Consider the following 12315-nt stretch of genomic DNA (forward strand, 5'->3'; position numbering starts at 1 on the left):
ATCTAGCATCTTCACTGAGATTCAGGACCCAAAGAATTCAAGTTCATGCAGTGTTTTTCCCTGAGCAGGAGATGGGGCATCCGGAAAGAAGAGAAGGAGGAGACGGAAGGTCAGAGTCATGGGACAGCAAATCAATCTCGAGATTTAGAAATCACAACAGATATATTTTTCCAGGAGTACATCCTGTCAAAACCCACCATTCCTAATCAAAGACAGCAACATCAGTATTATTTACAACCTCCTAAATCTTAGAACCTATGACATGGAAGAGCCTCAGGGCCAAGAAGACTCGAATCCTGTCCTCAAAGAAATGATTGAGCACTGACCGTGCATCAGACCTCTTCCCTGCAGGTTCCCATTTAATTCTCACAAGATTCGTCCTCTGGGAGAAACCAAGAGAAATCAATACCAACCTACCCCAGGGTTCAGGGCCCAACTTTGGGATAAAAGGAGCAGGCTGAGGAATGCTGCTGTGGGGTGTCTCCTGGACCTGCGTTGCCCGATTTAAATTTAAATGCTTTCAAATTAAATAAAGCTGGGATTTCTCCTCCTCAGTCACCCTGGGCATATTGCAAGTGCCCCATAGACGCATGTACCTAGTGGCTATTACATTGGACAGAGCAACTGTAGGACATCTTCCACCATTGCAGGAAGTTCTCCTGGACAGGGCTGGCGAGACAACGCTGGAGTGACCACAGCAGTAATGTTGATGTGCTGGAGAGGAGGGTGTGGGAGGAGGTGTCAGGATTGGAACCTGGCAAGGTGGAACTCTAATCTCGGCTCCGTCATCCCTGACCAGGGCATATCCCCACCCCCAGGGGACTTGGACATGCTGCTCTTAGTGTCGCTGAAAGTGGGTGGTCTCAGACCCTTGCCTGTGCACGGGTGTTTATTACTTCTCCCTAGTGAGATCAGCACAGGCATTGACAGTAAATGCTTAGGAACTTATACGGTAATTTGACACAGCTGTGTCACCCAAGTGGCATTTCCAGTTACTAGAACATCATTTTAATTTTATTTTACAAAGCTATTGGTTGGAAACGGACTGAAAATAAAAGTAAACTTTCGTCTTTCACTACAGGTAGTGGGAGAAGTCTTTCCTTCCGGTCTTGGGTTGGGAAGTGCGTTAGTTTCCCAGGGCTGCTTTGAGAAACGAACGCAATCTGGATGGCTCAAAGCAACAGAAGTTTGCTCTCTCGTGGTTCTGGAGGTGTCTGCAGGGCCATGTTCTCTCCGAAGACCCTAGGGGAGCATCTTTCTCTCTTTCTTTGTCTCCTCCAGCCTGTGGTGGCTGCTGGCATCCTTGGCTTTCCTTGGCTTGTGTGTTCATTTCCCACCCAGCCTCTGCCTTTTCCCCTGCCTGTGCCCCTGTGCACAGCCCCCTCTCTTGGAAGCAACCTAAACGTCCATCGATAGATGAGTGGATAAAGAAGATGTTATGTGTACGCACACACACACACACACACACACACACACACACACACACACACACACACACACAGAGGAATGTTAGCCATAAAAACATGAAATCTTGCATTTTTTGACAATATGGATAGCCTAGAGGGTATTAAGTGAAATGAGTCAGACAGAGAAAGACAAATACAGTGTGATTTCACTTTTACATGTGGAATCTGAAAAACAAGACAAATGAACAGATGTAACAAAACAGAAACAAACTCATAGATACAGAGAGCACACGGGATCGCCAGAGTGGAGCGGCCTGTAGGGAGATGGGAACAGGTGAAGGTGATTAAGAGGTACAAACTTCCAGTTGTAAATTCAGTCAGTCACAGGGATGTGTAATGTACAGCCTAGAGAATATAATCAGTAATATTGCAGTAACTTTGTATAGTGACAGACGGTAACCAGACTTATCAGGGTGATCATTTCATAATATATAAAATTATAGAATCACCCTAGTGTACACCTGAAACTAATGATATTGTTAGTCAGCTATACTTCAATGAAAATAAATAAATGTAAGTAAATCACAATAAATGAGTAAATAAACGAAGCAGAGACACAGGCATTGGATTTAAGGCCCGCCCTTTCTAGTGTGCCCACATCTTAATATGATTTCACCTGCAAAGTCCCTATGTCCAAATAAGTTTACTTTCATGGGTCCCAGGGGTTAGAAGTGGAACATATTTTTGGGGGGGGCACAGTTCCGCGCACAATGGGCTGCTTTTTGCATTGGATGCAGGGCAGCCAGCGTGCACAGGGCTTGGGGTGGGGGTAGGAGTGGGAGGGGGAGCCAGGGTCCGAGTGTTGGGCCCTGTTTGTGTTCGCCGTTTACTCTCTTGAGGGGCCTTTTCTTCACCCGGTTTGGCTACATCTGCCTGTTGAGTGTCTCCACACCCTTGAGCATCCTCTCTCATGGTATTCCGGAGGCGGGGTCGGGTGGGCTGGGGCGAGCGAGCAGCCGGAGGTGCTGGGAGGGTGGAGGAGACCAGCCTCCCTCCCGCATCTCCCGGCCTCCCTTGTCTGCTGGAGCGCCTTCGCCCACCCATTTCTGTTCCTCAGAGGCTGCGTTTTGTGAGATTATTCAGCCCATGAGTAAAACACAAGTGTGACCTGTTGTTTCCTTCAGTCGCCGTTTTCAAAACTGCTTCGCTGAAATGCAGTCCCTGAACATGCTTTGAACGGACCATCTTCTTATCTGTCGACTTCGGAATTTCAAGTGTGTTTTAGAAAATCGCCACCGTGTGGAAGGCATGCTTTGCCTCCTGGAAGCTGTCTAGACAGGTAACTAATTTTCGCCAATTGGGAGGCTGTGGAGACCTGTTCTAAAGGACGGTCCCCTTCTCACTGGGCCTCCTTGCTACACGGCTGTGCCAATAAAAAGTAAAAAAAAAAATGTTCATAATTTAATGCAAATTTGTTCTTGCCGACATTATGGTAATACTCCTATTTTGCATGACTTCATTCTTGGCAAATGGATTTTAGAAGGCTAGGGAGAGCACAGTGGCTCCAGAGAAGAAGGTTTTGTTCTTGAATGTGCTAATTCGTCCCCTTCTCTGTCTCTTGCCTTGTACGTTTTGCACTGTGGTCCTGCTACCTAGAGCCGACTCTGCAGGGCCCCTGTGCTCTCCTGAGCATCTCAGCCTGGCCTCACTTCCTGAGTCATGGTGGCTCCCCGGCCCCTTGTCCTATAGTTCATTCCGTCCTTGAGCGACCTCCCTTCTGCTGTCCCATGTGCCCAGCAGCAGGGAACCAGGACGAAACAGGTACAGGAGCTTTTGTTCCAAGAGTGAGTCTTAACCACTGAGGGGAGCTAAACGAGGGAGAGCAGAGCCACACCTGAGCCCGTGCGTCCCCACCATTTCCATACGTGGGCACATCCTCGTATAGCACGGCTACTCGTGGCCAGAGGGGACTAGCCCATCGATCCAGAGGCCTGGGTCTGGCCAGGCTGACCCAAGGGCTGAGGGCTTCTGCCCGCTGGGGACCCATTCGTGACACAGAAGGGGAAGCTCTGGTCTAACCTGGTGGTTCTTAGCCGGGGGCTGTTTGGGAATGTCAGGGAATGTCAGGGACATCATTTGATTGTGACAGTGACTCTGTGTTTGTGTGTTATGTGCAGAGGGTTACGTGCATTTAATGGGCAGGAGTCAGAGAGGTGGTAAAAGCTGTCCTGCCCGATGAAAATGACATCCTTCCTGTGAGAAACAGCGAGACCTTTCCCCCATTGTTGATATTCTCCAAGGGAGGCATAACAAATGTTTATCTACTTTTTTTTTTAACATCTTTATTGGAGTATAATTGCTTTACAGTGGTGTGTTAGTTTCTGCTTTATAACAGAGTGAATCAGTTATACATGTACATGTATCCCCATATCTCCTCCTTCTTGCATCTCCCTCCCACCCTCCCTATCCCGCCCCTCTAGGTGGTCACAAATCACTGAGCTGATCTCCCTGTGCTATGTGGCTGCTTCCCACTAGCTATCTCTTTTACATTTGGTAGTGTATATATGTCCATGCCGCTCTCTCACTTTGTCCCAGCTTACCCTTCCCCCTCCACGTGTCCTCAAGTCCATTCTCTACGTCTGCATCTTTATTCCTGTCCTGCCCCTAGGTTTATCACAACGATTTTTTCCTAGATTCCATATATATGTGTTAGCATATGGTATCTGTTTTTCTCTTTCTGACTTACTTCACTCTGTATGACAGACTCTAGGTCCATCCACCTCACTACAAATAACTCAATTTCATTTCTTTCTATGGCTGAGTAATATTCCATTGTATATATGTGCCACATCTTCTTTATCCATTCATGTGTCTGTGGACGCTTAGGTTGCTTCCGTGTCCTGGCTATTGTAAATAAAGCTGCAGTGAACATTGTGGTTCATGACTCTTTTTGAATTATGGTTTTCTCAGGGTATATGCCCAGTAGTGGGATTGCTGGGTCAATATGGTAGTTCTATTTTTAGTTTTCTTTTTTCTTTTCTATAAGTTTATTTATTTTATGTATTTATTTTTGGCTGCATTGGGTCTTCTTTGCTGTGCGTGGGCTTTCTCTAGTTGTGGCGAGTGGAGGCTACTCTTTTGTTGAGGTGCACGGGCTTCTCATCGCTGTGGCTTCTCTCTTTTTTAAAAAAAATTTATTATTTATTTATTTTTGGCCGTGTTGGGTCTTCGTTTCTGTGCGAGGGCTTTCTCTAGTTGTGGCAAGCGGGGGCCGCTCTTCATCGCGGTGCGCGGGCCTCTCACTGTCGTGGCCTCTCTTGTTGCGGAGCACAGGCTCCAGACGCGCAGGCTCAGTAGTTGTGGCTCACGGGCCTAGTTGCTCTGCGGCATGTGGCGTCTTCCCAGACCAGGGCTTGAACCCGTGTCTCCTGCATTGGCAGGCAGATTCTCAACCACTGCACCACCAGGGAAGCCCCCCGTGGCTTCTCTTGCTGCGGAGCATGGGCTCTAGGCACGTGTGCTCAGTAGTTGTGGCTCGCGGGCTCTAGAGCGCAGGCTCCGTAGTTGTGGCGCATGGGCTTGGTTGCTCCGCGGCGTGTGGGATCTTCCCGGACGAGCGCTTGAACCCGTGTCCCCTGCATCGGCAGGCGGATTCTTAACCCCTGTGCCACCAGAGAAGTCGTCACTGAAGAATCTTAATCTGAGTACGTTTGTACTTTTCTCACTACCTTTTTCATTTGGATTTTGTGGTAGTTGTACATAAAACCCCTCAGAGGAGTGATTTCCTCCAGCTGCTCACTCGTCACTCGGGATTGAATGAACCAAAACGTTGGCGGTGGAGATGGGGAATGTTATTTTAAAGACCGGAATCTGCTTCAAGGGTGCTTGGTACAAAGAGAAGAGGTAATTTTGGGTTTAAGATACAGAAGATGTAGGTAGTCTTGATTGAATAGGGTGTAAGCAGCAGAAGCAGTCACTGTTGTCACCTGTCTTTTGTTCTGGATTCTTCTGTGTCTAAGAACAGCGTGCTCATCCTTGAATCTCTCCGAAGTGCCATGTGTTTCCATTTTAACTGCATGAAACCTTCACGTCCGGCCATCTGCTCCATTTCATTCGTGCCCCATGAAAGACGCAAGCTCTGGTCCAGGGGCACCCGTTGGCTGAACTGTTCCAGCTCTATGTTCCTGTATCAGGATGCTCTGGTTCTTCTGAGCCAAGTCTGAAAGGAGAATTTGTGGACCATATATATTTTAGCTCAAAACCCTCCAACTGGAATCATTTTAATATGTGTTTTCTGGAGAAATATGTAAATTAATAATTGCTTCATACATTATTCAAGAAAAACTTATTTTGTATCACAGATAGCTCTTGTAATCTTATATAAAGATATGCTAATGGATTTAATTAAACTAATTATACTGAAAAATGTAGCCTGAACTTTACCCTAAAATAGTGTCTGTTAATCATCATCAGTAGTAATATTTTTATCCAGAGAGATACTTATAACATTAAACCGATACTAGATGGAAAGTGCATGTTTTGTTCTGTTTTACAGTTTGGATTAAGTTGGCATTCCCATGAGATGCATGACAATTAAATTTGCTGAGAGAAGAGTATAAAATTTATTTAATTTCTTTAACCTGAACTATTTCAGCAATTAGAAAACTTTTGGAATTTTCTGCCATTTCATAATTCTTTTACGTGTTTCATTTCTTTCTCTCTAGAACTTTGGTTTCAGTGTGTTTTTGTCCATTTGATTCAGTTCTGACCACACACTTTCCTTCCTCAGAGTTGTGATACCATGAGTTCTTTTTGTTTTAACCTTTAAATCATACTTTATTATTGCCTTCTTCAGAGATGTTTCTCTCTTTTTTTAAAATGAAGTATAATTAAATTACAATGTTGTGTTAGATTCAGGTGTTCAGCAAAGTGATTAAGTTATACACATACACACACAAATATGTGTTTTTTTCAGATTCTTTTCCATTATAGGTTATTACAAGATATTGAGTATAGTTCTCTGTGCTATACAGTAGGTCCTTATTGCTTTTTAAAATTAATTAATTAATTTATTGTTTATTTTTGGCTGCACTGGGTCTGTTTTTGAGCACGGCTCTCTCTAGTTGCGGCGAGCGGGGGCTACTCTTCGTTGCGGTGCGCGGGCTTCTCATTGCGGTGGCTTCTCTTGTTGCGGAGCTCGGGCTCTAGGTGCGCGGGCTTCAGTAGTTGTGGCTCGTGGGCTCTAGAGCGCAGGCTCAGTAGTCGTGGCGCACGGGCTTAGTTGCTCCGCGGCATGTGGGATCTTCCTGGACCGGGGCTTGAACCCGTGTCCCCTGCATTGGCAGGCGGATTCTTAACCACTGCGCCACCAGGGAAGCCCGGTCCTTACTGTTTACCTATTTTATATATAGTAGTGTGTACCTGTTAACCACAAACTCGTAACTTATTCCCCCCCCCCATCCCCTTTGGTAGCTATAAGTTTGTTTTCTATGTGAGTCTATTTCTGTTTTGTGAATAAGTTCTTTTGTATCATGTTTTTAAGATTCCGCATGTAAGTCATATCATATGATATTTGCCTTTGTCTGACTTACTTCACTTAGTATGATAATCTCTAGGTCCATCCACGTTGCTGCAAATGGCATTATTTCATTCTTCCTTATGGCTGAGTAATATCCCATTGTATATATATATCACGCATCTTCTTTACGCATTCATCTGACGATGGACATTTAGGTTGCTTCCATGTCTTGGCTGTTGTAAGTAGTGCTGCTCTGAACATTGGGTGCATGTATCTTTTCAAGTTATATTTTTGTCTGGATATATGCCCAGGAGCGGGATTGCAGGATCATATGGTAACTCTATGGATACCATGAGTCCTTGATTGCCTGCATGTTAAGTGATGAACCCAGTATTAAGAGGACCCCTCGGCAACTTGCCTGTCTTTTAATATTAGTAGAAATCGCTTTACCACCGGCCCCTGATTTTGTTTCTTGTATCTTTCTGTGGGTCGCTGCCTTTCAGTCAGTGCTCAGTGGCAGGGAGCCCCGTTGGTTTTGGTGGTAGGTTCAGTTGTACCTGAATCCGTCACGTGCCTGAGTGTGGGGGTGGCCCCTGATTTTGTTTCTTGTATCTTTCTGTGGGTCGCTGCCTTTCAGTCAGTGCTCAGTGGCAGGGAGCCCCGTTGGTTTTGGTGGTAGGTTCAGTTGTACCTGAATCCGTCACGTGCCTGGGTGGGGGGGGGGGGCTGCAGTGCGTGTTCTCAGCGTGTCGGTGGGTCATCGCACACGTGTTTGAGGCCCAAAGGCCTTTAGAGTCGGACCCGTCCGTCCTCATGTGGACAGAGGAAAGCTTTCCCACGTTCAAAGAGAAGAGCCAGCCTGGACTTAAGTTGCCATTTTGTTAATTTAGGCAAATTTAAAGTCAACTCTGAAAGAATAACTTTCTTAAAAAGCAAACACTGATTTCATAAGTTCAATTATGAGTTAAAACGCAGGAGACGGATAAACAAAGCTCAAACGTTGAATTCATTTACGTTCCTCTGTTGTGCTGGTCTCTGTTCCTGGCCAGGCCGTCTCCGGTGGGTGCGTTCACACAGGTTACGTGGCCCCCGGCTCACAGCCTCGGGACGGCTGGCGAGGAGCTCCCACTCCCAAGCTGAGCCCAGTCTCTGGGGCACATGCCCAGGCCTCACCTCCTCCCCACCCCACCTGCCCAGTGAGCTGATGCGTGCCCCTCCCACCGCCTTCAGGGGACCTAGCCAAGGCCTGGGAGGCGCCCTGGTGGCTGCTGACATGCCACGCGGGCGGCCTGGCCTCTCCCCTGCCGTTCGAAAGAGGCTGGCACGTTCTGAGCAAGATTTTGTGGAAATAAATAACTGGTTTACAAAAAGTAATAGAAAACAACAGCAGAAAAGGAGACGTCTCCAATGCCCTCCATTCCTGTTACCCGACCGTCTCTGAGATTCGGCAAATGATTCTACTCCCTGCTTACCACTTTAATCAGGACTTCATAAATGGAAGTTTTCACTGAATGGAGAGTTTTGCACGTTGAAGAAGGGGTGTGTGTTCGCATCTGCACGCACCCGCAGTCCTGCCGCCACGACGGGCGGCGAGCGCACCGTCCGTGAGCACCAGCGATGAGTTGGGGGTGTCCCGTCCCCTCCCCGGCGCCCTTCCGTTCTCCCGACTGCCGCCGGAGGCCGCCCCGTTCACCGCTACGAACCTCCACCCTCTCCCACCGAGAGGCACCCAGAGGAAAGGCTCCCTTCCTGAGTTCACATGGTCGGCGGCGGAGGCGACAGCCTGGCCCGGAGCCCGGGTCCTTGTCCGGGGTGGGGCGGGGGCACCCGCTCCTGGGCGTCAGGCTGTCTACCCTCCCTCGTCTGCGCTCGGGCCTTCTGGTTCTGGAGGCGTCTTCTGCAGATGAGCTTCGACCCAGCGCTGTCCGTCACCGTCACCGAGCAGGAGCCCCGCCTTGTCTGCCCCGCGCTGCGCGTCTTGAGAAGCTCTCGAAGCAGCAGCCCCTGCCCTTGAAAGAGACCTGAATTCAGTGAAGCAGCCTGACTCCGCTGAGGAAACGGGAGCCTTTCCCTGCAAGCGCGAGCGGAAACCAAAACACTCCAATAGCCAGTGTTAGAAATGGGCGAAGCTGGCTGCGCCCTTAACGAGTGTGGGGGATGGCATGTGCGTTTTCAGGAGGCTTGGGCTGCACTGGGGGGACCTCAGGGTTCCCTCGGCCTCTTCTGGCTGCTTGTCATCCTGGGGAGGGGGATACAGTTGGGTCTCTCAGCTAACGAGGCCGATTTCTGTGGGTGTGAAGCAAAGAGGTGCAGAGTCTCTTGAGGTTCAAGATGTGGTTTTGGGCGAAGCTCTGTTGGTCAGGGAGTCACGGAGGCTCTACTGTGTCTAGGGTCCTTGGCCGGGCCACAGCCGTGAGACCCTGGTCTGGGGGCTACAGACACACGGCCCAGCGTGGTAATATTCCCAGATGGCTGACCCGGAATCCGTGTGTCTTGAGGAAAACGATGGCTAAGCTAAGGGCTGAGGAGCACGAGGTTAACTCTGCGTGTTAAGGAGCAGGGCCAGGAGTGGGGGGAACAGTGACCCAGGGCGAGGGAACGGCACGGGCACAGCCTCGGAACTGGCAGAGGGGCCGGAGCACGGGGCAGACTGGAAGAGGCTCCACATTGTTGGAAAGCGTCCTGCAGGTGGAGGTGGAGGCCCCTGACTGGGACACGGGGCAGGTGGGGCCCGGGCCTCTGAGGATGCTGGGTGGTCAGGCCTGTATCCCAGGAGCAGGGCGTTGCCACCCAAGTATCTCAGTTAGATTTGCATCTTAGGAAAGCTACTCTGGCTTCCAGGGACGTGACCCTGAGGAGGTCAGAGCAGAGGTGGGAGGTCCTTTAGGAGGCCGTGCCTTCCTGCCAGAGGGAGACACAAGTGGCGTGGGCCAGGTGGTGGACACTATAGAAATGGAGAAAGCGGTAGAGGCAGGGGCTCTGTCATTGGTCAGAAGTGGGCTGTGCCGAAGACGGAGCATCCTGAGCGTGTGACCTGGGGGCTCCCGGGTGCAGCGCCCTGAGCCTGGAGCACCGGGGCGTAGGGTAGGGCCTCCTCTAGGGCAGGGGGAGTTTGCAGCATCTGCGGGGCAGCCACGAGCCCGGTGGCTGCCGGGTGTGTGAGCGTGAAGCTCAGGAGAGAGGTGACCTGGGAGACAGGCATTAGGCGTCTGAAGCTGGCCGAAGGGGGCTTCCTGAGGGGTATGGAGAGGGAGGAGAAAAGTCTAGAACAGGACTGCAAGGACACCCGCCTTTAAGGGAGGGGCAGGGGACAGAGGAAGGTGGTCGCCCTGGCAGTGAGGGCTGAGGATGCCCCGGGAGATGAGGGCTCACAGCAGTGTCATGGGAAGGTCACCTAAGCGAAGGCCTGGAGTCGCTGTGGCCTTGGCAGGAATGGAGACTTGATGGCGGCCGGAGTCAGGCTGCAGAGGGCGGGGAGGGAGGTCGGGACAGTGCGCTGGTCGGTGGACACCGGGGTGAGTGCACAGCTTGGGAGCTGTGTCTGTGCTGGGGTGGGTGGCGGGGAGCCTGGGGCTCTGGGTGCTTTCAAGGGGAGAGGCTGGCGTGGGCTGGAGTGTGGAGGAAAATGCAGGAGGTGCTCGATCAGACGGCGGGGCAGGGGCCGTGCCCAGCGGGCAGGATCTCTCCCCCACCGACCCCCCGGCTCCCGGAGGCTTGTTTTGGCTTTTGAGTGGTGGGCAGAAGTGCCCAGCCTCTTCTCCTGGTGGTTTTGGTTTTCCCTGAAGCAGGAGGTGAGCTGAGCGAAAAGGGGGTGGGATCCTGGGCTGGAGGAGAGCAAAGAGAGGCTGAGACGGTCACTGGGGGAAGGCGGAGGGTGGAAAGGAGCCCACGACCGCCGGAGAACGGAGAGAACAGAGCTGGAAATGGGGTGCCGGGGGCACCCCCTCGCCTTCACTTCATTCCATCCATCTGTCCTTGTTATGTTATCCAGGACTGACGTGGGCTCGTGGTTGCTCTCTGTTCTCTGTGACCCTCATGAACTGTAAAACGAGATGTCCCTAGGATCTGGGTCAGTTAGGCAGAGTTCCCTGTTAAGCAGCATTTGGGGATCTCCGCGGGGACAGCCCTCCCTCTGTGGGTGGGGAGCCCTCAGGAGCCTGGGTAACGCAGCGCCCAGCGGCCCCCGGGCAGCGAGCGGAGGGTGGGCCGGGAAGGCCTGTCTTGTTTGCGGCTGTTCGTCCTTGTAAGGTGGTGTTTATCACGCTGCTCCAGGCAGATGCTGCTTCGTGGGGCACAGGATAAAACGCATTATGCTGACGCATCCTCGCCCGCGGGACCCTCACCAACTAGACAAGACACTCTCTGGCCCGAGCAGTCAGCTGTGCAAACGCTTATTGTTAAACGTCACAGTAAATATTTTTTATTTTTTCAAAGCAACTCCAAGGTTTTTGAAGCAGTACTTTGGAAGCCAGAATGAAATGGTTTCTATTTAAGGTTCTTTTCAAAAGTTGCATCTCAAAGCAGAGAGTTGAATTCCTTGATCTGGCCGACGTTGAAGGACAGGGTTAACACCTGGGGAAAAACACCACTAATTCTGCAGTGCAGATTTAGAGGTAAACTGGTCTTACCTGTCCTTGATCATCTTGGCTGTGGCGCATTAAGGCTTGAGGGGCTTGGGGGTGGACTGGCTCCAAATCCTGGCAAACAACTTCACTTCACTTGTGCCTTTACTTGATTTGCAATTATTTTCTCCCCGTGTGTGGCTCGTCTTTTGTTGTCTCAGCAGAAGTTCTTTTGAAGAGCAGAAATTCTTCATTTTGATGATATACAGTTGATCAAATTTTTTTCTTTTACAGATTATGCTTTTGGTATCATATGAAAGAAATCTTGCTTAGCCCAAAGTCACAAGTATCTTCTTCTAGACGTTTTATAGTTTTAACAATATACAATCTATGATCCATTTAAAGTGAATTTTTATATAGGGTGTGAGGTATAGAAGGAATTTTATTTGGTGCTGTACGAGGAGGCACCTTTGTCCCTTGTTGCAAAGTTGACCATATATATTCAGGGTAATCCGTTTAAGGTGGGTTTCTGCCTACTTGCTTTTGGAAAACAATGCTAACAGCTGTTTAGGTAATAGGTGTGGCATTTTCCAGTGTTCAAAGTGTCATCCAGTTCTCTTTTCAATTAGATTTTGAGCTTTATTGCAGCCCCTGGAGGTATTTGACATGAGTATTATTTCCTCCATTTCATTCAGGAAGAGGGAGCCCCCCCTGGTAGAAGGAGTCACTTAGAGTCCGAGGCAGAGGGGGGCGTCCCAGCCAGGGTCAGAACTTTTAAAATCCAGGACCTTTTCCCAATCGCATATAGATGAGGGTGGCCTGAGGCTCT

General features: G+C 49.8%; 1 protein-coding gene across 1 annotated transcript in view; it reads left to right on the plus strand.

The window, feature by feature from the left end:
* The window catches only part of DOCK1 (dedicator of cytokinesis 1), a 495771-nt gene that overhangs the window by 175120 nt on the left and 308336 nt on the right, over positions 1-12315 (plus strand). The gene's annotated exons all lie outside the window — the stretch shown is intronic.

Source organism: Physeter macrocephalus, chromosome 20 (genome assembly GCF_002837175.3).
Source record: "Physeter macrocephalus isolate SW-GA chromosome 20, ASM283717v5, whole genome shotgun sequence".
NCBI lineage: Eukaryota > Metazoa > Chordata > Mammalia > Artiodactyla > Physeteridae > Physeter > Physeter macrocephalus.